Consider the following 27799-nt stretch of genomic DNA (forward strand, 5'->3'; position numbering starts at 1 on the left):
AAGTAATAATAAAGAAAAACACTCGTAGCAAAGAAAACAACAAAATAAGGAAGTTCGTCAGCGTCCGTGAAAGGGTTTAAGACGCACCACTCGGACCACTTCAGATCGTGCGCGGCGTCGCTGTGAATGCGAAATGCCGTCTGGCACGACCTCATAGTCCAGCGCGCCAATACGTCGGATGATCTTGAATGGTCGGAAATAGCGGCGTAAAAGCTTCCCGCTCAGTCCTGGTCGGCGTATAGGGGTCCAAACCCAAACGCAGTCGCCGGGCTGGTACTCGACATAGCGTCGTTGAAGGTTGTAGTGTCGGCTGTCAGTCCTCTGTTGGTTCTTGATCCGCAGGCGGGCGAGCTGTCGGGCTTCTTCGGCGCGCAGAGATAGGTGGCGACGTCGAGGTTCTCTTTGTCGCAGACGTGCGGCAGCATGACGTCCGAAGTTGAGTAGTCGTCGGATTCCTGCCGCAAAGCAGCTTAAACGGTGGGATCTATGTTGTTTCCTGCACCCGCCGTGGTTGCTCAGTGGCTATGGTGTTAGGCTGCTGAGCACGAGGTCGCGGGATCGAATCCCGGCCACGGCGGCCGCATTTCGATGGGGGCGAAATGCGGAAACACCCGTGTACTTAGATTTAGGTGCACGTTAAAGTACCCCAGGTGGTCAAAATTTCCGGAGGCGTGCCTCATACGGCGTGCCTCATAATCAGAAAGTGGTTTTGGCACGTAAAACCCCATAATTTAATTTTTTTTAATGTTGTTTCTTGCATCGCCGTGTTGTAAGCAAAGATTACGTATGGCATGACGGCGTCTTACGTCTTGTGCTCGACGTCGACGTACATCGCTAGCATGTCGGTGATGGTTTTGCTCAGGCGCTCCGCGAGACCATTCATCTGCGCGTGGTAGGCAGTTGTCCTGTGGCCGCCGTCGCACGCAGTCAAGGTCCTCCCTCCGCGACCGCGCCAGGGCCCTGTAACGCCCCAATTCCGTCGTCCGCCGCCAGCACACCCACCCGTCACCCAGCCCACCTACGCGAGGAAGACGGACATTTGGCAAGCCCCCGACCACCACCCGCACTACTACCACTGCGGCGAAGCCGGCCATGTGTAACGCCAATGCCCATACCGCGACCTGGGATTGCGAGGCTTCGCCGTCAACGCAGCTCGCCCGAGGGATGGTGAACGCCCTCGTGACATCGCCGACTACCTCGCCGCTACTCAGTGGAGCCCTCAAGGACCGTCCCGTTCGCCTTCACCAGGCCGCTACCTACCGCAGCAGCGCCGTCCATACACTGGCCCCGCCAGGGGCCGGTCCGTGAGCCCATATCCGGAAAACTAAAAGCAGCAATCGATGGAGGTGCGGTTGCTGCCCGTCGAACTGACAAAGATCCTCCGCCGTTTACGAAGAGACTACCTCGACGATATAACGATACGCCGCCGTCCCGATGAAGTCTGGAAGCAAAGAATACGCAAACGAAGGACCACCTGACGACGCTACGTACCAGCGACAGGTCAACGCGACGCAGCCGTGATCCGACACCAAGGACTAACTGTAACGCAAGACAAAGAACCACCGACCTCGACGTGCTTCTCGACCGCCACGCAGTCACCGCCTTAGTAGACACAGGAGCCGGTTACTCCGTCATGAGTGGACCCATCGCCGCCCAGTTGCAGAAAGTTAAGAATGCATGGGAAGGCCCGTCAATTCGGACCGCTGGAGGACACCTCATAACGCCGACTGGAATCTGCACGGCAAGAATTACCATTCATGACCCGACTTACCCTGCCACCTTCGTTATCCTCCAACAGGGTTCACGAGACCTCATTCTCGGCATGGACTTCCTGAACCAACACGGCGCAATCATCGACCTTAAGTCGCAGTCGATAACGCTGTCGGAAGATCGAGCGATACCGCCGGAGAGCTCTCGTAGTCACCATGCCTTAGGCATGCTCGAAAGTCAAGTGAGCATCCCGCCTCGCTCCAGCATTGCCATTTCCGTCGGCACCAAAACACCTGCCGACGTAGAAGGCGCCATCGAGTGTGACAAACGCCTACTGCTAGACCGTGAAATTTGCGTCTCAAGAGGGATCGCTCGACTGCACGGAGAGAAAACTGAAGTCTTGCTGACAAATTTCAGCCAGGAGTTCAAGCCCATCAACAAGGGCACGACGATCGCGTACATCGAGGAAATTCTCGAGACCAGCAATGCGTTTGTCCTCTGGGATTCTGTCGCATCTACCCCGACGACCCTAGTTCCCGAGCCAGACTTCGACATAAATCCAAGTCTCCTTTCGATAGAATAAGCGCCAAAATTGACGGCACACAAGAAGAAATACAGACAGGACAAGGCGCTTCTTGCAACTTCTTGCAACTGACAGTTGCAAGAAGCGCCTTGTCCTGTCTGTATTTCTTCTTGTGTGCCGTCAATTTTGGCGCTTATTCTATCGAAAGCTATGCACCAACTAGCCCCACAACGTGTTTTAATCCAAGTCTCCCCGTGATTAAGCAGCAACAGCTCAGAAGTCTGCTTCGACGATACAGACTGCTTTTCGACGTCATCAAGAACTCAACAAACACCAGTCGCAAAGCATCGCATAATAACCAAAGAGTGCACTCGACCACTCCGCCAAAGCCCTTACCGAGTTTCGACGCGAGAACGCGAAGCTATAAGACAACAAGTTGACGAAACGATGTGCGACGACATCATCCAGCCGTTGAAAAGCCCGTGGGCGTCTCACGTTGTCTTAGTGAAGAAAAAGGACGGAACCCTACGTTTCTGCATCGATTATCATCGACTGAACAAGATCACGAAAAAGGACGTGTACCCCCTCCCACGGATAGACGACGCATTGGATCGTATCTGCAACGCTAAATACTTCTCGTCGATGGACCTCAAGTCTGGCTACTGGCAAATAGAAGTCGATGACAGGGAGCGCGAAAAGACCGCCTTCACGCCAGACGGCCTCTACGAGTTCAAGGTCATGCCATTCGGACTGTGCTCGGCGCCTGCAACGTTCCAACGCGTGATGGACACGGTTTTAGCGGGATTGAAGTGGCAGGCCTGTCTTGTTTACTTGGATGACGTCGTCGTCTTCTCCAGAAATTTCGCCGATCACCTTAGGCGTCTTGGGGCAGTACTAGAGGCCATCAAGTCATCAGGGCTTACTCTGAAGCCAGAAAAGTGCCGCTTCGCTTACGATGAACTTCTGTTCCTAGGCCACGTCATCAGCAAGTCTGGATGGAGTCCGCCCCGACCCGCAGAAGACAGCTGCCATCGCAAAGTTCCCGCAGCCCATCGATAAAAAGGCAGTGCGCAGATTCCTTGGCATGTGTGCCTACTATAGGCACTTTGTCATGGACTTTTCACGCATCGTGGAGGCGCTAACACATCTAACCAAATGTGATGTCGAGTTCAAGTGGGAAACGCCGCAGGCAGACGCATTTCAAAAACTCAAAACGACGCATGCAGTCGGCGGCGGTACTTTCACACTTCGACAAGGACGCCGATACCGAAATCCACGCATCCACGCTGACGCCAGTAGCCTAGGCGTCGGTGGCGTCCTAGTCCAGAGGAAAGACGAAACTTTTATTGGGCGAACCTGTGCCCACAAGAACAGGCTACACTTAAAGAACGGCGACAACGGCGAACACAGTCGGCCATCGTCAAAATCTGATCAGCAGGTCAAGCGCGTCGGCTTTTATAGATCAGTCGTCGAATGTTCCAGAGTAACCGCTGGGACCACAAAGTTCTACACCCTTCGTGTCGCGCATACATGCAATCAGATTACACCAGGTTCGGCGACAACAGACAGCGGATAGAAGCATCGATAACATTCTAGAAACTTCCGATACATGTAGACGCGTCCTGCGCTGAGCGATAACATTTCTTAGATGTTAAAAGCGCCCACCCGTAAAAGATAAACGAGTTCACGTGGCAGTACATTGGCTACGAACTATACTGCAACAGTGAGCATTCACGTACACGGGTCTCTTAGAGTACAGTCGTAAAATTTATGAGCGTGAACACGGGAAAGCGTGCCGAACTGTACAATCAGCGCAGTCTAGCGCTCGCTGGCAGTAATTTCGCGAACGAGATATTCGCGGCTAAGGCTGTTAGATTAGCGGATGCACTCCCTGCCACCAATGCGGTCTGTTGTCCCTTCTAGACCCGCAATCTGCTGCGTTAGCTATCTGCAACACGTGGTGATAACTAGTCAAGAAAGGTGCACTGATATGAACCCTACATGCCGAGCTAGTAACGATAAGAATACTGACGTGCTGTCCAACTCTGGAGTTTTTGTGCTTTTGTTTACAGCGCAGCTCTCATGCGCCCGTCCTTTGGTTTAACCGCGCCGCCGTCGGCGTTCCCGGTGTAACCGAGCGAAAGGGCCCGTGCAGCTAAAAACGGCCGAAAGAAGAGCTCTGCGTCGCTCGCTGAATGAGACGTTTGTGATTGGTTGAATTTCTTGATCATAAAATAAAACACACATGCTTTGATAACGCTGATACAGTTTTGCGTATAAAAACATTCCTTGAGCGGTTTTCTTTCACTTCTTCGGGAGCCACACCATGGCGCGTGTACCCGACGAAGAGCGACGGCACATCATTGACCTAGCGTTGAAAGAATACAGCCAACGGTCTATTGCGGCCATGACCGGCCGACCGCTCAAGACTTTCAACAGAATATGTCAATCCTATAAGACAGAAGGAAGAATCGGCGATGCTCCACACCGGCGCCGACCAAGAGCAACGACGGAAGAGGAGGATCAATTGATCATTGCTGCTGTGGCAGACGATCCTTTTCAGACAGCGAATGAAATCATGGAAAATACCGGAGTCAATGCCCACCCAGCCACTGTGCGGAACCGGCTGAAAGAAGCGGGCTTGCACAGTCGCGTCGCCGCACAGAAGCCCTTCCTCAACAGTACGCACAAGACCAAGCGACTCCAGTTTGCAGAACAACACGCGTCCTGGACGTCTGAGGAGTGGAAAATTAAGAGTAATATTTACAGATGAATCCACCTTTTGCACCAAACAAGCCCAAAGGAAGAAAGTCTGGCGGCTAGAAAACGAGAGGTGATGCTTGCATTTGTATTTTATTTCCCGTTGAGTAGTCTCAATAGAATTATCCTAAATGTAGGAGGAGGAAGAGGAGAAAAGCTTCACGCAATCAATGGCTTCTTAATTAACGATGTCGACTGCAGCTCGAAATTGAAATCTTCAGCTGCAAATGCTAGAATGAGTTTAGTGTTCGCCAGTCTCATTCAAGAAGCTTTATATCCTCTTTGCACATTTGTGCTTATTGTCCGTGCGCGCACTCTTTATTTGCAGGCACCATCCGACCAATATTCAAAGCGTAGCCGCAAGCGGCCGCACAACAGTAAATACCTGGGGAGCCCTCTCGCATCTCGGACTGGGACCGCTGGTCCGTATCGAGGGCCACTTGACATCCGCCCGTTACAGCGAACTTCTAAAGGACGTTATGCTGCCTTACGCTCGCCAAGGACCCTTTCCCAACGGCAGTTTCATCTTTCAACAGGACCTTTCCCCTATACACACGTCTCGCCGTGTCAAGGAGCTGCTGGAAGACGAAAGTGTAGAGGTCCTGCAGTGGGCTCCAAAAAGTCCTGACCTGAATATTATAGAGAATGTTTGGGGGCGGATGAAGCAACGCTTGGTGCGGCGTCCGCTTCAAAGTACGAATGCTGACGGCCTTTGGCAAGCGGTGCAAGAAGAATGGGAGCGGCTCCGTGAAGATGGCGCATTTGTTGCCTCCCTCTACTCTTCTTTACCGAAGAGGATGGCTGATGTCATTCGCCTAAAAGGCTGTGCTACTCGCTACTAGAAGCAGGCGAAAATGTTCACAGTTACCTTAAGTGCAGGATGCTTTCCACAGTTCTCACTGTAGTGCGAGTAGCAGTTGATTTTTGCTAAATTCTTCTTTCTCCCCCACTCTCAATAAAATGATTCTCCTAACCGCAAACTGTGCAGTGCTTGTGTTTTGTCTTTGACATATATGCACGCAAACTAGTCAGTAGTGTTTTACTTGAAAACATATCTGTATATATAAAATATATTCACACATAAGAGAACGAAAAACGTGAGCGTCTTTGCAGACTTAGCTTATGGTCAATTTTTCACACAACTGAGGCCACTACAATGCGAAATATTGAGAGAAGCAGCAATGGCATTCCTCGAGATGTCAAAACGTATCTTTAGTTGTAGTAGTGCATGACTGTTGAAGGCGCCACCTCGATGAAACCACTGGTAAAGGTTATTTTAAAACGTAATTTTATTATTTTCTTTTCGCACCCGGAAAGTCGATCTGCAATTATAAGGTATTGGCCTCGAGCTCCACCACTGGAAAAGCTGGCGCCACCGTCGTCGTGACGTGCTAGGAGGGATCACGTGGACATAGCGGCCGCGTCGGCTGCTTCGGGAGCGCCGAAGCGAGCTGAAAACGAGTTTAAATTCCCTCGTACGCTGCGGTCCTCATTTAGTGGCGAAATTTTCCCGCTTCGAGTGTCTCCTTTACAACGCTTGAAAGCACTACAATATGTAGTGGCTGCCTTTGAAGGCGCGCAACATGGTAGGCTACTGCTCGGTGCCGCAGGACCGGACGCACGTAACGGAGGCCGGTGATTCACATGTAACCGCAGGACAAGAAGCGGCGTGAAGCTTGGCTCGCGAAACATAAAACTGGCAAACAGTCATCGGCTACAACTCGGGTATGCAGCAAGCATAGACGCGAGGAAGATTTGTGCTGCGGCGCCGGGTCTGCGGTGTTCGGAAAACGCGCACTGAGACGCTCGCCCGAGTCCGCTGCCCGACTAATGTCATGACAGTTTGGTCTATGAACTTGTCGATGCTATAGATACTGGCAAGTTTACTGGAGTGGAAAGGGAGCGGTAAGAAGGAAATTAAAAAAAAGCGTGGCATATGGTCATGTTTGTGTTATGAATTAAAGCACTGGATTACAAAAAAAGGAGCAGCGGGAAATTGCACGCTGAGAACACCAATAAACATACAGTACGACGCAACCAGAGAAATAATATTGAAAGGTCAAAGAATTTAGAAGAAAAAAAAGATTGAATCGTCGCGACGGCACATCACAGTCCCTGTAGGCGTCGAAGTCTCTACAATGAAATTACTTTTCAACAGCTCTGATAGCGCCCACGCAACAATGGTTGCTTGTATACTGTCAAATGCTGATATCCTGCGGACTAAAGCCCATGGCACGGTGCGAAAACGCGCGTGCGGAGAAAGCGAAACAGTGCGCGGACAAGCATGCAGACGCGCAGTCGGTCGCTGCGAATCTGCGCGATCCCTGCATTGAGGCTTCGTTCTATCACGCTCCATTTAGTTATACAAACACTATAAGAACATATTTCACATAGGTTGCTCTCAGCGTTTACCTACCTTTCACGCAAGAAGCCTGTTCGGGAGACTTCATCGCGGCGACCGCGCGCAGTGGCGTTCACTGTACGTATTCGGTAAAGCGATAGCGTCTGTAAACGATTGTGTGCTTTCAGTTTGCCCAAGATTATTATTTAGACAGTAAAACACGTTTCTCGTTTCGAAAGTACTTACAGAAATGTCCGGGAGAGCTCGCGTGTGGTGTTTTCAGTGAGCGCTGACAGCAAAACCTATGAGGAGCGCGCCGCGTGATCCCTCATACTACGCCAGCGAGGCGCTTCCGATAGATGGCGACTCCGTAACTCCTCGCCGCCAATACCGTACTCCACTGTTGAGAATATCTGAGCGGCGATGAAATGGTAATAACATCAAAATGACCATATGCATAGGTTTTCTTGCCATTGGTTACAAATTCGCACGCCCAAGATCCAGGCACTCCTTTTGGAAAGGAAAACATGTTGCTTTAGCGGCTGGGAACCCGCATCAGATTATCGCTTTGCGCATGCATGGGAAAGTGACAGCCGCTTAGTGCCCGCGCCTTTGTTATCAGTTATCCGTTATCGCTGTGCGAAGTAGACAGTGAGCCTCTTCGATTTTCGGAGTTCTGGCAGCCCGCTGGCAGCTAGATGGCAGCCAGTTAGTTCCGGTTCTGACAGGAAGTCACATGGGCTGGGACCCCAAGACAACCCGAACCTGCCCGAAGTTTGCAAAATCGAACGCCGGTACAGCTGGCCAAATGTAAACATGCTACCAGCATGGCAGCGCCCGTCGAGGCCGGCGCGCGCTCGGCGTAGTCGGCCCATTTATGCGTTGCCAGCTTGAAAATATATTGTTGCATTCAGGGATACGATCACTTTCGCGCGACTCGGCGCAGGACGCGTACTCGGCCAATCTCGCTTGCGCAGCGCAACAGATGGCCTCCGACGCGGCAGATGAGAAGACGCGAAATCGTGATTGTATACTCGAAAGCGATAGCTGGGGGATCCCTGCTCGCAGCGATCACGTCGACCACCGGCGACATTTGATGAGTTGGCGTTGTGTCTGGTTACGAGCGGCAACCAGCAGTACAAACAGATTGGATAGAGCGTCGCACCTGTTTGAACCGACAGTTGCCGTTGAAGATGAGCAACTTCCATTGCGAAGCAATCAGGTAACGCAGGCATCTGCAGCCGCAACCACCACAGCGACATGGACTACCCGGTATTTTAGCATTAACTTTTTTTCAACCTGCACGTCTTTTTTTCTTTCGAGGGCCGCTCATGTGTGGCTCATACTTTGTGTCCCACTTTGTCTCAATGTGGACAAGTCGCTTTTGTGGGCATCACCTTCGGCAGCCATTTTTGCGGGCCTTTCCACCCATACGGCTATCAACTTCATACACTTCGAACCATGTAAGCACGTATGCCGGTCTCTATTTTGAGCAAATCATGGCCGCGGTAGGCCACAAGCACAATTTGCCCATGGCTGCAGCAGGAAAGAACGAACGGGGAGCACCAGTAACGGTGCGTGTATACTGGGAGTCTATGTCGCTGTGCGTACAGCAGGAGCAAATCAGGCTCCAATATCCGAGAAACGTAACACGGCTGCCAAAACCATGTGGGGCAGCAAAACCACATTCTGCAATCAATCACTTCAGTGTAGCTTGCGCAAAGACCCAGGCTATCGAGGAAGAACAGCACTCATCAACGAGATTGGGAATATGGAAAATGAGAAAGCTTTCATTCAAGAGAGAAGCCACTCTGTTCTGCAAGCATTGAAGGCTAAAAACATCAAGAAAAGTAAAATTGTGCATGGTTAATGCAAGACACATGCCGATGCTGCATCAGCTATTTCAGGAGAAGAATTGCGCATGACAACATACACTAGAAGATACTGCTACAGGTATTTTAGGTTACTAGACAGTGACTGGTATTAAGTATCAGCGAAGAATCGGTTGACCTTTATGTTTGGATGAGGATGAATGATCTCCAACGAGAATGGGCAATGAAAAAGCTTGCATTTATAGAAAAAAATTACACTTGGCACACATGGAATTGACATGGCCAGGAAGCTGAGTAAGGGCAAACTGACGGAGCTCTTTTGGTCAGCGTCGTCCGTGCTTGGTCAGAAGTTGCAGGTGCATCTGAAGAGGAAGAATTTCTAGAAAGTCCCTTTTGAGTTACCTGGATGACTCAGCCAAATGTCCGTGCTGGTGGAATGGTGGCTGAAGCTCTTTTCAGTATTGACACAGTCCTCTGCAGACTTGATATCTCCTCCAAATTCTTGTGCATGCGCTTCTTTGTTCGTGGTGTAAAAGCCTTGCAAATTCGGCTCCAGCCCCTTCCTGTTGGTGTAGACAGAGCTCCTGTGCTGACCAAGATGCGCTTGGCATAGACTCTATTGGGGCAGAACAGTGACACATGAGATACAGCACAGATTAGACAAACTCGTGTAGCGTTTTCTTTTATAGTCGAACCAATTATACTGAACCATAAATATGAACACACATTCATATCTGCTGCAAACAAATGACTTATCTCAAGACTAACAAGCCAATACAGCATATATCAAGCATATTTATTTCTGAACCAGGTGTTGTTTACCTTGTAGTAGCAGCCAAAGTCAACACACTGGCCTTGTTGTAGCAGGCAGTAGCTTCTGTTTAGTGCGTGGAGTGTGTTGCTTTATAGTGGTGACGTCCTCATTACTGCATGTCTGGAACAAATTTTGACTGAATCATAAATTGAAAAAAGCACAATTTTGCAATATGAAATGCAAATAGGTGTGACATATATATTGTAATGGTTTGCGACTACAGAACACATGCAAATGTACACTGTCTGTTCTAGGGTGCTGAAGCAGCATGTTAAATAAATATTACTATTGTCCATAAAATTGATGTCTGCCTAAGTACAATGCATGTTAACAGCTTAAGTATTATTAAGATCACAAATGAGAACATTTGTGCGTTCATTCATACACTAGAGATCACACTGCTGCTTCCACAAGCAAATGCATGAAAGTCATGAAGCTATTAGAACTGATGCATTATTTTTCTCCACGAACGTGATGCACCGCTTCACTACAGTAAAAATAAGTGCCCTATGGTAAACCAAACTGAACAGCAAGAACATTTGAAACCAACAACTAAGAACTATGGGTGAATTATCATGCTTGCAACTGTATAATACATTAAATTGTGTACTTTCGCTTCATTTTACCAAAGGATTATTTGGTTTTGTGGACGAAAGAAGTTGCCCGCGGACTCAAAAAAGTTTTATATGTATATTGATAAGGCTAATCAGTCACCTATGGCTACAGCTACAATAAGATGAAAAATGAGACGCGCGTTCCGATATCGCTCTTTCTTTCCTGATTGTGTGTGTATAACGTCAGCCTCGCAAGTAAAGGTTTTAGAAAACAGCAACTGAGGATCCTGACTGCCCATATGTAATGCAGGATCTAGTTCGTTAACTTGTCCCCGCCTGTAAGTTAATGAGACGGATATTATACAACGATTCAAGCAGCGGTGTTAAACAACTCACCGTTATTGCCGTTGTCAGCCGCAGCATAATGCAGCTCCCATTTCGATGCAGACGTGTTCCGAATGGCTCACGACCGAAACCCAACTTTCGGGCTTACATGGCTGCTTAAACATGTCACTTCACCGCAAGTTAAATAACGCGAGACGTCAAAGTGCAATAAACAAGCTTTATCAACATAGAGTAAAGAGAGAGAATAAAAACATCTTCATTATTAATATTTAAACGGCGAGAGCAGTGTGGGAGGAACCCTCAGTTCAGGGTCCCTAGGATGATTCCGGCGATGTTTCGAGCCCGTTGTATCACAGATCGGAGGACCTCGGGAGGTCCGTCGCGGAGGGCATCGCCTCACAGCTCTTTGTTGCGTAGGGGGTACAGGAGAGTTGGCAAGGGAGGAAAATGGTTTGCAGTTCACTCAATCGCGACGTGGAAGATTGTGGGCGAGCTGCCACAGCCAAGGCAACGATCTGCATAACAGTGTGGGTAGAATTTATTCAGAGAGACAAGATTTGGAAAAGTGAAACTGGTGTAATGCCACTGCTTCCTCTCGCGAGAAGGACGGCGGTGGTGCGGCGTGGGTGCGACGAATGCGTGTATAATGACGCAGTATGTCTTTGTAACGGAGCAAGGGATCCCCCCACTCTGAACTAGTCGCCTCACCACGCCGAGTCGCCCGGAGGGAAATTTCTCGGGCAACCGCGTGTGCGCGTTCGTTACCCGGCAGCGAGGTATGACCAGTGGTCCAGAGTAAGTGGATGCGGGGAGGTGTGGTTGGTGTATTTTGCGGTGTCTGTTTGAGAATTTGGTGCGCCGCTCTCGGGATGACATGTCCTGATGGAACGCCCGGCATGCCTGTTGCGAGTCCGTCAATATATACACTTCCTCAGGAACACGGATGGCGTGTCGAATTGCAAGAGCAACACCGAGAATTTCTCCGTAAGCGGCATTTGTTCCGTGCATTGCAGCAGAGTCTCTCAGGGATTCGGCGCCATCCAAAACTACCGAGGTATAGCCCTCTTGAGTGCGTGATGTGTCTCCGGGATGTTTGCAAGCATGCGGCCAAGGTATCGTACAAGGGCTTTGCGCCGTCCTTTGTCATGCTCGGGGTGCATATTACGTCGCAATGGATGAATACTTAGTGCTTGGCGTATCGCTGACGACAAGATCGTTGGACGGGTTTCAGACTCAAGGGGTGGGACAGAGTATCCTAGCCGTGTGAGAAGATGGCGGCCAGTAGGAGAGAGTAGGAGGCGCTGGCGCTGCCTGACTCAATGTGCCTCTAGCAGCTCGCCTAGTGTGTTATGTGTCCCTTAGTTAAGGAGACGGTGTGTGGAAGTATAGTCCGGGAGGCCATGGGCCAGCTTCGTCGCTTTTCGAATCATTGCGTCTATGCGAAGTTGTTGCGCTTGGGTCAACCGCTGAAATGGGAGATGGTGTGTCAGTCGGCTGATCACGCATGCCTCCACCAAGCGCAGCAGGTCCTCTTCTCGAAGGCCCGAGGGCCTGTTGGAGACCCTCCGGATCATGGCCAGAATTTGCTCAATCTGTCTGGATCGAAGGGAAACAGTATAGTTTGACCTGCCATCCGCTTGGACGTGTAGGCCGAGGATACGAGCACGATTAACCTGTGGTATCGGTGTGCCATCCACGTGCACAGTGATAGGGGGAGTAGAGGAACGGCTCCGGGGGCGAATGATTATGAGCTCCGACTTTGCCGGAGCACATCTTAAGCCGCATTTTCTCGCGTACTCGGAAACTGTATCGACTGCTTGCTGCAGTCGGTCCTGGATGGCTCCGTCGGAACCCCGTGTCGACCAGATAATAATGTCGTCCGCATAAATAGCGTGGGCGACATCAGGGATCTGGTCGAGTAGCCGGGGGAGCCCTGGGAGCGCGATATTGAATAGAGTAGGGGAAAGAACTGAGCCCTGGGGTGTCCCACGTCCGACAAGGCGAATCGTACCGGATCGATGCGGTCCCATTCCTACGGTGGCTGTGCGATTTCGAAGAAATGCGCGGATATAGTTGTACATACGAATGCCACTGTGCGAATGTGCAGCATTGCGAAGGATGAGGTCATGTTCAACATTATCGAATGCCCCTTTTAGGTCTAAAGCGGTGAGTGCTCTCGTTTGGGCGCACGACGGAGGTCCTATGACCTCCTCCCGCAGTTGTAAAAGCACATCTTTGGCAGACAGATGAGCTCGATATGCGAATTCAGAGTTAGAAAATAATGATTTTTCTTCGAGGAAGGGCTGCAGGCGCCGCAAGAGTACATGCTCCATGAGCTTACCAATGCAGGATGTTACGGAGATGGGTCTTAAGTTTTCAACCTTAACAGGCTTTCCCGGTTTGGGGATCAGTGTGATGTCGGCGTGTCGCCATGCTTGGGGAAGCATGCCCTTGCCCCAGCAATCATTGAAGATATGGGTGAGGTGGTTAATATCCGCGTCACTGAGGTTACGAAGGCTGGTGAATCGGATGTGGTCGGCTCCCGGTGCCGTGTTGCGGCGTAGGTCTTGTAGGACCACCCGCACCTCGTCAGATGTGATGTCTGCATCGAGCAATTCGTTCGCCTCGCCTTCATAAGGATAGTCAGGGTACTGCGGCGGCGGGCCTGTGGGTATGAAATGCTTCTCTAGCTCTCTGAGGAGTGTCGAGACATCGTCCCTGTACTCGTGCATTAGGATGTGCAGCAGTTGAAATGTTTTTCCCTTTGTTGTGGTGGGGTCTGTGAGTGAGCGAAGAATCGACCACGTTTTTGCTGTGCTCAATGTGCCTGAAAGACGATTGCAAAATCCTCGCCAGTTATTCCTCGTAGGGGTCTCTGCATACTCCAGGGATTCCCGTGTAATTTGATCTATACGTTTCCTAAGTTTGCGGTTGAGGCGTTGTCGTTTCCATCGTCGTGTCAACCCTCTGCGGGCGTTCCAAAGATGAAGGAAATGCGGGTCTATGTCTGGTGCCTCGGTCGGGGTGCGCAGTGTGCACGTGGTGACCTCTAGATCTCGTGCGAGAGAGTCAAGCCAGCGTTCGTACCCTAGGCGCTCAGGTGGGTCCTGGCGACTTTCCCTGAATTTCGTCCAATCCGTTATACGCACATTCCGCTCGGGCCTGCGCGCACCCCGTAATGACAAGGTGGTCGCCACAATGTAGTGGTCACTACCAAGGTGCTCCTCTAAAGGCCCGTGCGCAACGACTGGGCCAGTATTGCGCACGAAGGTAAGGTCAGGGCAGGTGTCACGAGATACGCTGTTGCCCATCCGAGTTGGGTGCTCTCGGTCAGTAAGCAGTGTGTATCTCTTGTTGCAGATGACATTCCATAAGCGGGTCCCTTTAGCCTGCGATTTAACGTAACCCCATGCAGTATGCGGAGCGTTAAAGACGCCGGCTACCACACAAACCCTTCCAAATCTACCAAATTCTGTTAGTTGTTGATGTTGAGTTGATGTTGAGTTTAATGGCGCATAAGCAACTAAGGCCATCATGCGCCAACAGCAAGGTATAATGTAGGGAAAAGCTGGGCAACCTCAAAAGGTCCTTTTCCGATAGAGGACCCCGAGGATTCCAACAAATTAAATAAACACCTCAGCGTTCTTCTCAGACATGAGAAGGTGGATGAGGTGTGTCACTGGATGTGAAAGAGAACAAGGTCAAGCTTTACAATTTTTCGAGAAAGCCGGTTTCTTTTAAAAAGCTAAATACATTAATTGTGCCAACCAGTGCATCTTCGCTTAAAATCAATGAAGGATGAAAAGGAATGCGTTCGCTGTAAAATGGCGTAAAATATTTTTTTCTCAATGTCTCAAGTCGTCTGCAGGAGAGTAAAATGTGGGTTACTGTAAGTTCGTCTCCGCATTTGTCACAAACAGGCTTGTCTTTTTTTGTCAGCAAGTAATTATGGGTGAGGTGTGTGTGTCCAATGCGGAGTCGACATAAGACAACTTCAATAAAACGTTCTTGGTGTGAACATGACTTCCACTCTTCGATGATGGGTTTCACAAGGCGTAGCTTATTATTCGTTTGGTTGTTCCATGCGGACTGCCATTTTTCTTTCAGTTTATGGCACACTAATTTCATGCAATCTCTGTAAGGAATTCTTATGCTTTTGATTTGCTTATTTCGAGCTTTCGCTGCACTCTCGTCTGCTTTCTCATTTCCACAGGTTCCTACGTGGCTCGGCACCCAACAAAATTTGATGTTTTGTCCCCGCCTCGCGGCTTCTGTTATGTGGTGTAGGATGTCACCGATTATTGGCAGAACTGCATTCCTAGGCTGAAGTGCTGTAAGTATGCTTAGTGAGTCAGTATAAATGATGCTGTTTTCAATGTTTTCGTGTAATATTCTTTCCACAGCCATGGAAATTGCATGACTCTCTGCAGTGAGAATTGATGCACATTGCGGCAGCCGTACTATTTCTTCCCAGCTATTCTGTATCACAGCACATCCCACGTAGTGTGCAGCTTTGGAACCATCGGTGTAAAATGCTGTGTATTCCACATATTTTTCTTTTAGTGCTAAATATTCTTGTAATATATGTTCCTGCGGCGTTAGTTTTTTCTGAAAACGTGTTAGTGATAAGTCACAAACAGAAGGCAAGTAATACCATGGTGGCAGTGGATCAGGTTTCTGGGCAATATTAGGCAGTGTGTCCGTTACATGTAACTCTTGTAATTTCTCTTCAAAACGGAGAAGGAGTGGTCTGATAGCCTGGGGTTTGTTTGTGAATAATATTCTAGATGGGCATTTGTTAACTATTGGGTAACATATATGTTTTGGCAAGGAACGGATTTTTAGAACATACGAGCATGTCAGCATGCTTCTTCTGTCGGCAAGTGGGGGTTCGTTAGTTTCTACATACAAACTGGTTATGGGCAACGTCCTGTAGGCACCAGTTGACAAGCGTAAACCTAAATTGTGTACTGGGTCCAATCGTTTCAAATATGATGATCTGGCAGAGCCATACACTATACACCCATAGTCTAAGGAGGAGCGTATGACGGAGCGGTATATTTGTAGAAGGCATGCCCTATCAGAGCCCCAGCGTTTCCGTGAAAGGACTTTAAGTATGTTGAGTGCTCTAGAGGCCTTGTTTTTCACCGTGTTTATGTGAGGTAGGAATGTTAGCTTTTTGTCAAATGTAATGCCAAGAAATTTGTGCTCGTTTTTCACTGGTAGTTCGGTTTCATTAAGGTGTAGGGTGGGATCAGCCTGTAAACCTCGTTTCAGCGAGAACATAACGGCCACTGTTTTCTGTGGAGAAAACTGGAACCCATTTTTATCTGCCCATGTTGCTAGTTTGTTTATTATTAACTGTACTTGCCTCTCGCATGTTGATACGCTTGATGATGTGCAAGCTATCTGGAGATCATCAACGTAAACTGAAATGGATTTCGGAATTATTTGTGCTAGGGAATTCATTTTTACAATAAAGAGTGTAGTGCTTAAGATACACCCTTGTGGTACCCCATTTTCCTGACTGAACTTCCTTGAGAGAGTTGAACCGAGGCGCACATGGAAGGAACGGTTGGACAAAAAGTCACGCAGGCAGTTTAACATCCTGCCGCGAATGCCCAGATCTACTAGGTCGCGGAGAATGCCATACCTCCAGGTAGTATCATAAGCCTTGTCTAGATCAAAAAAGACGGCAAGGCAGTGTTGTCTGTGGATGAATGCATCTCGAATTGTGTTTTCAAGTCGAATGAGGTGATCAGTTGTAGAGCACATTTTTTTAAAACCACACTGATGGATGTCGAGTACTTCACGGGAGTCTAGAATAAACATCAATCTAATATTCAAAATGCTTTCGAAAGATTTCGCCAGACAGCTGGTAAGGGCTATTGGCCTATAACTACCGGGAGATGTCGGTGGCTTTCCGGTTTTCAAAAAGGGTACAATAATAGCTTTTTTCCAGGCCTCCGGTATTTTCCCTTGTAACAGTATCTTGTTAAAAAAATTCAGAAGTGCATTTATAGCGGATTCGGAGAGATGTGCCAGCATTTCATAATGAATTTCATCGGGCCCTGGTGCAGTTTGTTTCCCGGCAGACAGTACTCTAGTGATTTCTTGATGAGTGATTAAACTATTATACGGCTCATTTGTGCTGCCACTAATCGGAAGCCTTTGCTTTTCAGCCACGTTCTTATATTTTAAAAATGACTGAGTGTAGTGTGAAGAACTAGAGACTGCAGCGAAATGTTCTCCTAATATGTTGGCCTGTTCCTCTATACTTGTTTGGATGCCGGGGGTTGTCAGGAGAGGAATTGTAAATGGGGAGTAGCTACCATGGAGCTTACGTACCTGCTCCCACATGTTTTTTGATGTGACTGTGCTATTTATTGATGAAACGTATGATTGCCATGACGTCTTTTCGGCATTACGGCGGACGTATCGTGCTTTAGCTCGTGCCTTTTTAAAGATTAGGAGGCTTTCCTGAGTGGGATATCGGCGAAAGACACCCCAGGCTTTATTTTGTTTTCGCTTTGCTTCTTTGCATTCCCGAGTCCACCACACCTTGTGATTTTGTCTCACCACTCCTGAAGTCTGGGGGATAGCTAAACGGGCAGCGGCTAAAATACAGGTTGTGAGTTGTTCATTGAGATCATCGACACTAAGGTCTTCAGAAAAGACTTCATCTAGATTGGCTTTTTCTCTAAACAGTGCCCAGTCAGCTGCTTGGAGCTTCCATCGTCGTGGTTTGTTTGGAATGATTGCAGGTGAGGATGGAAGAGTGATTTTAACTGGTAGATGATCGCTTCCATATAGGTTATCTATGACGTCCCATTTAAAATCGTTAAAAATACAAGGTGAACTAAAAGATAAATCGATACAGCTCATCTTTCCTGAGCTTGGGGAGCAGTATGTTGATTTGCCAGAATTCAACAAACAAACATTATTGCTTAAAATAAAATCTTCTATAATTTGTCCTCTTACGTCTGTTTTCTCGCTTCCCCAAAAACTGGAATGCGCATTAAAATCCCCAACTACCAGATAGGGTTCTGGTAATTGTTGGAACAGGTCCTCTAACTCATGAAGGGTTATTTTTAGGTGTGGTTCTAAATACACAGAGCGCACCGTAATCGTTTTGTATGAGAGCAAAGTGGCTGCCACAGCTTCAAATTTGGTTTTTATTTTGACTTCACGAGCTGCAATGCCACTTTGTACAATGATGGCTACCCCTCCTGAGAGCCTGTTTGCTTGCTCTCGGTCACGGCGAAAGACTTTGTATTTTTTTAGTACATTTGTATGCTGAGGACCTAAGTTCGTTTCCTGTAGGCACATTGCTACAGGAGAGAAAGAATTTATTATCTCTTTTATATCACTAAAATTATTTAGGAGTCCTCTGCAATTCCAGTGTATTAGGAACGCCATATTGATTTATGTGTGGGGTCGGGATACGTTTAATTGGTTTTCGCCCCGTGATTCGGGGGTTTTCTTTAAACACAGTATCCAAGGAGTTCCGCCGTCCCTGTGACGTTGACGGCACGGAGCCACCCTGGCTCGTCTCCATTACCTCATCAGAGGCACTGGAGGGTCGTGCAGACTGCACGTCGGCACTTTTTTCAGACCTCTCCTCGTGGGCAGAGGTCTTGAGGCTTGCCAACTCGAGGGACGGCATAGCCTGCTTTGCGGCTGGTGGAGCAGCGTGAGCTGCTCCCACCGGGGGCGAGGATGGCTCCGTCCCAGCCTCACTATGTGTGGTCTGGGCAGGTGCCGGAGGCCGGTGTGGTGGATCGCCCTGTCGCACCACATCGGCGAAGTTCATGTTCGGTTTCAGTGAAAACGTGTTTTTAACTAGGATGCGGTTTCCAGCCTCTTTGAATGAAATGTTCTCAATTGTTTTCAATGTAATGATTTCTTTTTCTCTCTTCCATGAGGGACAAGATCTGGAGTATGCAGCATGCTCTCCTTCACAGTTCGCGCAGCGAGGTGCTGCTTCGCATATTTCAGAAGCATGGTCTTTGGATGCGCATTTCGCGCAGGTTTTGCGACCACGGCAACTCTGGGAGCCATGGCCAAATCTCTGACAGTTGAAGCAACGTCGAGGGTTCGGTATGTATGGGCGAACTGCAACTTTTGTATACCCAACTTCAATTGTCTCTGGAAGTGTGCAGCAAGTGAAAGTCAAAATTAGATGCTTGGTAGGTAACTCTTTGTTGTCTTTTCTTATTTTAATTCTCTGGACGTTGCTGACATTTTGTTCGGAAAGCCCATTTAGCATTTCTTCTTCGGAGAGATCCAAAAAGTCAATTTCAGAAATCACCCCACGCATTGTGTTCAGCGATCTGTGGGTTGAAATTAAGACGGGGATGTCTTCAAACGACACGATATTAGCAAGTTTGCACGCTTGAGCTTTGCTTTGGATTTCTAGCAGTAAGTCACCGCTAGCGAGCTTTGATACTTTATAGTTGGTGCCTATGACTTCTTTCAGACATCTTGCTACTGTGAACGGGGATATTTTTCTAGCCGGTTTTTCTGGCTTTTCACTGTGTGTCACGTGATACTTAGGGAAGATTTCTTTGGTTTTTTGAAAAAATCAGCTGTGACATCGGTCCGCCCTCTTTTGTGAGGGCGATCTGGTTTGGAGAGAGGAGGTGCCATGGGAAAAAGGTATTATTCGGCCGCGGTGCCAGCCACCCACCATGGAGCCCTACAAGGGGACGGGAGAGGAACTTGTAAGCAAGTCCTCCCCACGCCAGCTGTACAGCGCAACTATAACCAAATATGGCTGAACTCAGGACAGCTCGCCACACAAGGTTAACCCTAGCCACCAAGGAAAAAAGGGAAAACGCAAGAAGAGATGAGGAGATAGGAGAGTTGTGAGAAAGGAGATAGGAAAGTGAAAGATATAGGGGAGGACAGGAAAAGGCGACTGCCGATTTCCCCCGGTCGGGTCAGGCCGGAGGTGCCGTCTACGTGAAGCAGAGGCCGAAGGAGTGTGTTGCCGCCGCTGGGGGGCCGTACAGGTCCAAGCACCCGGCATTGACTCAACTCCCAGGATCCCCTTTTCCCCGGACACGGCTAAGCCGCGCACGACTACACGCGGGAGGGTCCAACCCTCGTGTGCTCGGGTACGTGGTGTCGCAACACACCAAACGCCTGCTTGCGCAGACGCCCCTGCGGGGCAAATTCTGTTAGTAGGTGCTGAAAACAGTGCATACGCGAACGGGGGTAACTGTATACATTGAGTATGAAGAGACTCTCGCTGCGTTTACCTTGCGTAATTATTTCCAATATTTGGTGAGGAATGTCAATGCTAGTCGTATGCATGCGACATGTAACATGTTTCGAAACTAAGGCTCCCACAAGAGGAGAGACACCCGAGAGCGTGGCGTTCGTACACTCAGACTGGTTGCTTCTCTGTTGCTGGTCGCCCCTTCTTTGACCAGCGACAGCGAAGCAGCCAGTCTGAGTGCACGAACGAATGAATCCGTGCCGCCGTGCACTCGAAAATACTGGTAAAAATGTTTAATCCAGGCCAGAGGTCACGTGGAAGATAGATGATGCTGAACCCTATTTGCATTTATAATGACAAAGAAACAACAAACTTACTAACAAAGAGTACAATAGCTTATTAGCAATGATAGTTTTGCCCTCTTTCTTATGTAACAAAAATGCTTCGGTAATTGTAAGAGAAAGCTTGTAAGATAAAATTGCGCTTATTACGGCACTTCTAGCGGGAAATGCTGGAACCATGTTGGAACTAACGTAAGCATCCCGAAGTGACTCTACTATGCTGCTTTTGTTAGCAGCGGCGCGCGGTCGATTTTTTCGCCTTCTGTGGCCATTTGTTGCGCTTGAGTGTGCGGACCTCGGCGTCACCGCCGCTGGCGGCGAGGCTACAAGAGGCCGGCCGCGTGGCTCGAAGGGCAACCGGGCGCACGAAACGCCGTTGCGATCAGCTGCTGCCGAGGCAGTAAGCCGCCGTCCTTTTTCCATGTTGGCATTCGTGCCTCGGTCAAAGCAGCATCTTCACTATTTTTACCTGATCATTTATTGCAAGTAACTGTCTCCTGTTATAAGGAATAGTAATTAGATTTTGCTATAAGCACCGTTCGTATCTTGCAGGGCATTGTTTGCCTTATGTTATCTTGATATGTATAAAGTAAGCTGATGATGAGGATGAATATTTAAGCCGCCAAATGTGGGCTCACAGTGTGCAGTGTCGAGCGACACAATTTTTAGAACGCTTAGAAATTGGGACACGTCAAACTGCTGCCATCTTGTTCTCGTTTTATAGTTTAACAATGTACATTGCCCAATTAGACGCTAGAATAGGCCTTGCCTTTGTAAGTGATTTCACAGTCGCTATACGAGACGTGCGTTAAGAAGTCGGAACCACGAGGGGAGGGAAGGAAGGCCGAGCAGCCTCACCGGCGGATCCCGTCTCTGCGCCGGGGCGTGCACGGGGTGAACAGACGAACAGGCCACGCTCGGAACGCACACAGAGGCGGAATATCCTCCGGAAGCGCTGCGATTTCTGGCCAACAAGACTTCTAGTTCACTGTAACGAGACAGCGGACACCTAATCGCATAGGCGACTGATGATGAAGACCGACAAGCGGTGGTCTTTCGTTTAACGTGCAGATGTTGGGCACCACAACGTCGCAATAAAAAATTGTTGCGCATTTTTCTTCTTTAATACATTAAACCTGTGGGTTTAAAGTCTCGATTGAAAAAGAAAATAAAAACTCGTGAGCTGCAGTCCCAGAGGCACCTCCACGACGGCGGCGGCCCACGCCGCGGCCGCACTGCACCCACGGCGAGCTGGCATCTGTCGCCGCGGTCGCTCCGCTGTTGAAGCAGGATGCGATTTCTCTCACGGTGGTGGTGCCTCGCACGATTTCTTGCGTTCGCGAAAGAGAGACGCGCGCATTTGTCGTGCCAGCAGGCTTGCTTTTATGCACGTATAGTACGCACCGACGAATCTTTTGGGGGGGGAGAACGCGTCTTATGCACCGGAAAATATGGTATGCTAATTTGCTGTTTTCAGTGAGGCAAAGCACGGTTCTATTTGAACATTATCTTCGCTCTCGCGTTGCTTCAGAACAATAGACGCTGCTGCCGTGAAACAATTTTCTCCTTCAACAAACGATTCTCCATGCGTATGTGAGACCGTGCTGTTATGATCGCAATGGTGCGACACATATCTGCATGCAGTTGCTTCTCGTACGCGAGCTTCTCCGTAAGCCATATTCTTTCACCAAACGGGCTGCACGCAAATTTAGTTGAAATGACATAATATTGATATTCGATTTGATATTCGGAAGTAATTTTTCTTTAGTATTCGTGTTTGATTGAAATGAGAAATTTCGCCGATTGAACACCACTACTTCTATGCATTTGTCTGGCACATGTGCAGATGATGTTTCACAGTGTATAGTGGTCTTGAGCCTCATCACTAGTTCGCCCTTTTCCCAATCTTTTCCGTTTTCTCGCGTGCTCGACGACGCGCCATACATAGAAAGCATTGTTCACCTCGACAGAATGCGCCAAGGGTGTCTCCGGTGGGATTTCTGTTATCATAAATAAACGTTCGCTCCGGCGGAACCTTTCGAGTCTGTATCAACGCCAGTTGGGTGAGGGTGCTGTCGCGTGGAGAGAGAGAGAGAGAGAGAGAGGAGCACGTGCCTTCCGATACCGCGAAACTGCTCGGCCTCGCTGCGAATTCAGCGGGATAGTGCGCTGCCTGCATAGGCACCGGGGACGCGCGTGAAGGCTTAGCTGGGCGCACCACTGCACTTGTGGCACGACCTTCGGCACGTGAGTAAGGGGAACGGAAGACCCCTTTCCTCGCCATGCTTGTACACGGTGTTACGCTAACGCTGCTTGTGCAGAAAAACCGCTTACTCTGTTGACACGTACGTAAACGCCGACAGTATTTCAATAGCACGACGCCTTTGAAGAACCGCGATTTTCTGTTCCGGCCTCATCGCCGCAGTATTGTGAGAAATTATACCCAACTAAGCTCAAAGTCAGACGCCCGAACCTAATATCGCAATTGGCCTTCACAGAACACTGCCTATCTTTGTCCTTCCCAAGGCATCTGGAGTCGGCGTTGCTATCAGCGAACGCACTCGCGTAATGTGCAGGCCAGTCGGCGATGTAGAGCCGAGAACGAAAGTTTGTGAGCCAGTGTTAGACATATGACATAAAAAGCTTATTTACAACGCCAGTACACTAATGTAGACAAACGGTTCTTTAGAGAAGGCTACGCCAACGGCAGATAGCAGCTCTGAATGGCGTTTGCTTGTCCGTCCGTCTGTCGTTTCCATCATGACGCCATGACACCCAGTGGCGGACCAACTATTTCTCGAGTAGGGGGGTGGGCAAATCACAACCTATTCACCCCTCTCTCTAGCTTCCTCCCTCTGTCTTCTCTCTTCCTCACTCTCTCTCTCTATATATATATTGACAATTATTAATGTATTACGGGAAAGAGCCTGTAAATTACCAACCATATACATGATTATGATTATCAGTGACACATGCTGAACCATGGTAGAGAAAACAATTATTTGAACATATTCTCTGAAATTATATAAAATCTCAAGGTCATACAATAACGAAAGGCAATTAGTGCCTGAGAGATAACTCTGCACAGTGGAGCCGTTAAAGACAGGCATTTGCTGCAATTTTAATAATTCAACAAATAATATATGCTAGTTATGTATAATCAACAGCAGAAATTTATCCCTAGTCAAGGCAATTATTTTGTCGAGCTTATACACAGCAAAGTACAGTCAGCATAAAAGACATTATTCGCAAGAAAGTAAAAAGTGAAAACGTCAGCAAATCTTTGCGACCTTGCAGAATTACAAACCAATTACGACCGAAGCTGTTTCCTCCGAACTCTTGAAATAAAAGCTTTAATTACTTTCCGGTATTTACACTCGTATATGACGGTTTCATTTGAGATCTTGCCCGCATGTAAGGCTTTCGAGTACTTATTGATAGGAATTTTTGAAAGCCAATTATTCGTGAACACACATTTTACTTCACCAGAACATTAGCCCGTAACGTCGTTAGATTTCATCTCGCGTTCGCTCCCAGTTCTCACAGAACTGCGAGATAAATTCTTTGTTCGTAAAACACATTGATAAAGCCTGGGCTAGCTTGTATGCGTGATTTATCGCAAATGTCGTAACTTGTCCCCTCACTTTGAACTTAGCCTACCATTACCCATAACCTGCGCCTTATTTTCCACAAATATGTCCGAGGTGCCTCGATTTGTTCACTGAAGAGCTCGCAGTAACCAACTACGAACGCCTTATGAATCAGGAAAATAGGGGAGAAAACGAGCGGTTCAGTAATTATTTGCAACGCTCCTCCCGTGCATGGTTGCTCCGCCCGTCCGTTCCGCCCTCGTCCGCCCGCGTGCGGACGCCCAAAAGGCGGAAGGTGTCGCAAAATTCGATGCACGCTCAATCCGCACGAGCGGAACGCACGCGCACTCCTATTGGGCGACGCGGCCTGTTGACAGCTGGCAACCGTTCGGCGGAGCAAAGGTGTTCAAGGTTGGCAACGACCTCTGACAGCAGACGACACTGGCATATTTTTGCAGATGTGATTTCAAGTTTGCGCGTTCCGGTGAAAATGCGACTCTAGGCTGCCACATTCTGTTCTGCAGCCGTATGTGTTGCATTGGCACCGTCATCCTTCTTCGAAACATTGCACAGTCGTCTGATCTGCGCCACCGTTTACAGATGTATTGCAATCGCATCACGTCGCAGCGCGCGACGTATTCTCGGATGATTACTTTCAGTGCGCGCTGCCTTGGCTGGTTGAACAAAACCTCTCTAATTATCCAACGTGCTGCGTTCTGCGTCACGCGAAACTGATAGTGTCGCCGGAAGCGCGGTGGCGCGGTTTCTGTAGTGCTAGTGACAGCTTGCAAGAATACGGAACACACGCACATCTGTCGCGGAATGCATTTGCGTAGGTCGCCAAGACGCACCTTTTTACCACTGAGCACGCGTGTGAGGCTCCGAGTACAGCTTGCTGATCGCTTGCTCGTGCTTTTTTTTTTTCACTCTGCCAATTTTAGGAGTGCTTAAAGCAGTTGGATGCATGGAATGCCTTTTCCTTAAATGATGTGCTCAGCGATGACAAGTTCTCACCGTGTGAAAAAAAAGTTGTGCGTAAGTGGTTAACTTCATGCAGCAAGGAATTGAAGGTTAAACAGTGAGTCTACAATTCCTTATGAATGGCTTAAAGCAATATGTATGTATAGTGGTGACCTTATGCAGATATATGCATGCTCATGAGATATGTTTCCAAGGGGAGTATTTATTTGAAAGCATATAATTTACATTGCTGATAAGAAAACTTATTTTGAGTGAAATCAAACAATTGCATTCTTTCTTGCCAGCTTGGATGGCCAATATGTTGCCACCTTACTACTTAACATACCTAATTTAACATTTCAACAATGTACAAACATTACCAAAGCACACAAAATTAAGCAGTACCTTGACAGGCATGCTCCCTCTCTCACCCATGGCACCAAACAAGTATGTTTGACTTGAGACTGTTTGATACTGTCGGCATCATACGTGCGTGTTCTATTTTGATTGCTCTACATATAAAAAATAAGCTCTACTCAGGTTATATGAGTTAGTTGGGCATGGGCTGCATGTTGTTTATGTATTTATGTAGTAACAACCTTGCTAGCTCATGCACAGCCATATTTTAGGAAAATGAAAAATGCATAGCATAACATAAACAGCTGGACAGTGCCTGTATTTATTCGAAAGCAAACCGATATTATCAAGTGTAGCTTAGCAGTGAGTTCAGTGACCTCTTGTGGTGTGAAAATGTTGATGTAGTTAGTAGTTTTGTGTTTGTCTGTCTTACTTAGTCACTGCTTTAACATGCACATGACAATGAAATGAAGGCACATAGGGCAGAAGAGAGGGCCACACCAAAAGCGAGGAAACATTCATTGCCATTTTTTTTTATTTCCATAACAAACCAGCAAATAGTTCCTTAGGTTCAGTTTTGTGAATAATGCACAAGGTGTTCTGCGTAAAACTGAAAGATTGTAGTGCTCTATTACCTATTCACTATTCGGGTTAGCAAATGAACGATACTCCCATTAGCACTGTGAGAGCACAGAAATTTGCAGTAGAGAGGCCGTAGTGGCTCAGCCTTTGTGCCAAATGTAAGATTGTTCCAAAAGAAAACATGCATACTGGTGAATTCGGTATGCATTCACATCTACTATTCAAATCCACACATCACAAGTAATCTTTCATTCCTTGGCACATTTCTCACCATTGTACAGACTTTGTTTGAGCGCTGTGTGTGTGCAGTAATATAACTTGGTAAATCAGAGCTGTGGTTATTCAGTACACTGAAAGCAACTTTGCGTGTGGGTTAGATAATATAATGCTCCTACATATGGGTCAGCTTAGTATTATCAGCCGCTTTGTTTACTAGTTCACTGTTACGCCTGAACTATACGGTGCCACTGGACAATGCTGTATCCCAGCAGGCATGCTAGAACAGCTTGGCTATGCACAAACAACCCTTTACATCGCACTTAAATTAAGGTGGTGTAGATTTGCTGTCACAATGTTCTTGTAAGCATAACTGCCGAGCATTCAAAAAAGTGTTTGAAATGTAAGGGTGGATGCTCAGGTTTGCAGGTGCGACGTTTTACATTTATAGTGCAAGGACACACTGATGAACAGGAAGGATACCACACAAATCCTCGCGTTGTGACCTCGCAGTCACAATGCAAGTAGTTTTCTGTGGTTTTTAGCTATAAACATGTGAAGCAATCTGTAACTTCAAAACTGTATTAAGTAAACTGAGACACCATGAAAAGCAACATAACACTAAGGTGTACACATATTTTTGTGACATCAGCTCTTTGTGGTGCAGGTCAAATATGTATACACGCTATTTGTAGGAAGTAGGAAGCCTATCCAATATAAACAAGAAACTTGCAGGCGAGGTAATCACGACAAACCAGCTGAGACGGTGGTACTATTCTACTTGTTTTCGTTTGTGATAGCACAAGTGTTCCCACTTGTGCTGCTGGATGGTTGTGACTGATATGCTCGCGAAGGTTTGGGTCATTCACATTTCAAGGGATGAGTAACTGTTACATACGTGAATCATCTTCCTCTGCCTATATCAATGACTTAACTATATGTGGCAGGTTTAGCTGTGTGATTATTGGTGTAGCTCAAGTGATGTATCACACATAGTTTCCATGCACTACCCAATTGGCGAAAAGCATGCAGGAATTGGTCTTTGAGCTATTGGTTCACTGGTGGCTTTCCACTAAACTGACTGTTGAAGAGGCAGATTTCACTTCATCAAAAGGCCCATGTGAAAATTAGCCTAGAACTCATGACGCCAAATACTGTCACCATGTGTGACTGAAGAACAACACGTTACAGAACCATGAGCAGTGGAATTAATCTCACTAGTATACAAAGAATTGCAGCTGCATTCAGTATTTCACTGCTGGTATACTAAACACAAACCTTTATATGAGTTGTTTGGATGGCATAATCAAAAAGATCCGTCTAATGAGCTGTGGCAAAAGCTAACTAAAAAGCTGCCACCCCAGGTACTGCATTGGCCCAAAATATGGATTCTCACATGCAGTGAATACAGTTCTTAAATTGGTTTACATACAGGTATGAAATGTAACTGCACCATGTGATAAAATTTCAATAAGATCAGCTGAATACCACATAGAACATCTTTAATGGGTATAGTTGGTGCAACGTGCCTTGATATTAGAAGTTGTGCTGTTTTATTCACACACACATGCACATAAATGCAAGGTACTGTTACGTTTCGCCTACAACGCGCGGTATAGCCGGCGCGGATGCAGCGGACGCCGGGGCTTCG

At 47.9% G+C, this 27799-nt stretch overlaps 1 long non-coding RNA gene across 1 annotated transcript; it reads left to right on the forward strand.

The window, feature by feature from the left end:
- Positions 1-4709: 4709 nt before the first annotated feature.
- Positions 4710-5938, forward strand: LOC142584103 (uncharacterized). Its single transcript, XR_012828698.1, has 2 exons — positions 4710-5066; positions 5322-5938. It is a non-coding gene; the product is annotated as an uncharacterized LOC142584103 (long non-coding RNA).
- Positions 5939-27799: the final 21861 nt, after the last annotated feature.

This window comes from Dermacentor variabilis, chromosome 6, assembly GCF_050947875.1.
Source record: "Dermacentor variabilis isolate Ectoservices chromosome 6, ASM5094787v1, whole genome shotgun sequence".
NCBI lineage: Eukaryota > Metazoa > Arthropoda > Arachnida > Ixodida > Ixodidae > Dermacentor > Dermacentor variabilis.